This window comes from Poecilia reticulata, linkage group LG13 (genome assembly GCF_000633615.1).
Source record: "Poecilia reticulata strain Guanapo linkage group LG13, Guppy_female_1.0+MT, whole genome shotgun sequence".
NCBI lineage: Eukaryota > Metazoa > Chordata > Actinopteri > Cyprinodontiformes > Poeciliidae > Poecilia > Poecilia reticulata.
In genome coordinates this window covers 32,825,425-32,828,448 of record NC_024343.1, presented here as the reverse complement: position 1 = coordinate 32,828,448, position 3,024 = coordinate 32,825,425, and positions in this window count along the sequence as shown.

Genomic DNA, 3,024 nt, shown 5'->3' with positions numbered 1-3,024 from the left:
CAGACGCTGCCCCAATCCGCCTGTCGATCTCCCTTCTTCCCTCATTCGTGAACAAGAATGAGTTACGCTTGCTGTTTTGTCTAAGAGTTGCCATTTTGATTTGTTTTTGCTTTAGCGACATATTTTTATAAATGTTGAATCTTGTCCAGGCATGTAGCCCACTATGATTCTACTAATTTCCATGTCAGAAAACTGAAAAAAAAGCATAAAATGTATGAAAGCAAAGTCAATGCAGCTGAGAAAATTGGGAAAGGCTGACTTTGCTCCATCTGTAACTTATAACAATGCAGGACAACAAAATAAATGACCTTAAACCCCCAGAAGTCATTGTTACATTCAGGTAAACATTTTTCACTAAAACTCACCAGGATGCTTTAAATCAGCAAAACAAACAGCGACGGTGTGAATGGAAGCAGCTGAAAGTCTCATATTTTTATCCAGGTTTACTTTTAAAGCAGCTGCTTCAGAATGGATGAAGCCTCCCGCTGGGTGTGGGTAATCTTAATTTTGGCCCTAATATTGCTCCGTACAGCATCACTAACACCATTTATAAAAATCTGGATCTTTTGTGTTTTGGTGAAATAAAGAGTTCCTGAAGCTGTCAGGATGACAGAAAGTGATCAGAGGTTCAGTCATCAGGATGAAGGTTTGAACTGGGAGTTTGTTGTTTTTAACTGGAACCAGGAGGGAAAATAACACATTTAAAAGGTTGAGTTTTTAGGTAATTATGTAAGATTTCTCTGATTTCCGTGAAATATGACCCCAGGACAGACACGACTGCAAACTGTTAAAGTTTTCTGGGTTATTACAATAAATGCTTATGGTAAATCGGCTAAATCTGCAATGAATGTAAAAGTTAAATCTGATTTTTTTAATTTGCAATTTCAAAATAAATGTTAATTTATTTTTTTTGAGAAACTTGATGAGAAATTTGAAACTTGGAGATAATTCTCAGAGAATCCAGTCTTAATTTGGAGCCTTAGCTGGTCTGAGCTTCATGCTTCTGCTTCATTCAACCTTTAACATGAGTCCATGTCGGATCAGAACCAGAACCGGTTCCGTGAGCTTCCGGTACGATCAGAGAGGATCGTGTTCATAACATGTCGACACGCGTGATCAGGACGAGTTTGTGCTGAGCTGATGAGCTGAGACAGAGTCAGCAGTCTGAGTGCTGACAGCAGCTAAACACACACACACACACACACACACACACACACACACACACACACACACACCTTCAGCTCTATCTGGACTGAGCCAAACAGAACCATCCGCCTCTCTAGAACCGGGCTTCAGGCCTCTGACATTCTGTGAAAGATGCTACAGATCTACAGAGTTAGATGTGACCAAAATAGCATCACGATGCATTCAAGGACATCCTGTAAACTATAATTAATGCTGAAATAAAACTAAAATGTGTCTTGAGGAAAGTAACGGGAACATGTCAGAGAAAAGCTGCCTGGTGACTCCTCAGCCTGTCCAGTAATGTCATTAAATAATAATAACAGTTCCAGCATTGATCTGTTGGAAGACGGTCAGGGTTCACTTTCATGACTACATCTGAGAAATGATTGGCGCCCTGCTCTAACTCCACTGTCTGTACTTTACCTTTCAAATGGATATTTTATAACACTATACTAATGAAACTGATGAGACTGAAGCACAGAAATATAATTAAGTAGATCAGGTTAAGCTGAGTCTCCCTCAAAGAATAGATTTTATCTCATAGGACTTCCTGGTGAACTTCATCAGCTGTATCAGCATTGCAGCGCGGCCAAGCATGCATCCCAACAGAAAGGCAGATTAAAGTTCTGGAATAGCCGGGCTGGACTCCAGAACCGGGTTGGACAGAACATCTGGTCACCAGGAGCGGCTGCTGGACGACAGCAGTCCTCACAGTCAGACCTGGAGAACTTCAGAGATCACAGGAACAGTTTAGGAGTGAGCCCTCTTTCTGCAGAGAACAGCTTTGTTTCTGGGTGGCATTGTGAAGATGGATTCTTCATGACCTCAGGAAGTTCAAGCTTCTTCCAAACCCACCAGTTTTAGATTAACTTCATCGCAGCTTCGCTTCTATTGGACTCAAACAGCAAACAGTCGATTTATTTACAGCAAAATGACAAGATTCAGATTTCACTCTATAAGGGATCAAACTGAATCGTGTTCATGTTCTGATCCGGGCCAACGGACCCGACCGCGGTTCTGCAGACAGTCAGGTGGCCATTTATACCACCAATGTTAGAAATGGTTGGTGGAAAGTTTTGAGTAGTTTGTAATAATCCATCCATTTTCTTGCACCCTTGTCCCTCAGTGGGGTCAGGAGCTGCTGCTGCCTCTCCAGCTAGTGTACCGGGTGAGAGGCGGGGTCACCTGGACAGGTCACCAGTCTGTCACAGGTCAACACAGAGACACACAACCATGCACAATTTAGAGAGGCCAATTAACCTGACAGTCATGTTTTTGGACTGTGGGAGGAAACCGGAGTACCTGGAGAAAACCCACCATGCACAGGGAGAACATGGAGACTCCATGCAGAAAGACCGGGAATCGAACCCAGAACCTTCTTGCTGCAAGGCAACAGCTCTACCAACTGCGCCACTGTGCAGCCCGTTTGTAATAATCATTTAAAGCAAAAATAAAAAAAGAGATGAGAAAATGTGTCATTTGAATAATTCTGCACATATATTCTCCTGATAAACCTAAAACTACAATTTTACCTTGTGAAACGTTCATGTTTCTGGCTCCTTAACTGATTAATAAAAACTGGGGAAAGTAACTGAAACCAATCAGAAGCCCAAACAGTAAGGCGGCCAGTGAGGCTCCCAGAGCCGGCGCCGGGTTCCTGGACCATCAACCCGACCCGTCAGGACCCAGCAGAGAACCGTGGAGAACGAAAATCAGAACATCTGGAGCAGCGAGCGCCTGAAAACCTGAAGGTTTGTGTCTCTGCAGAGCTACAGTGAGCTGGAACCATGGTTCATTTTTCCCAGTGGTCAGTAAATGCAGCGTGAGCTGGAACCATGG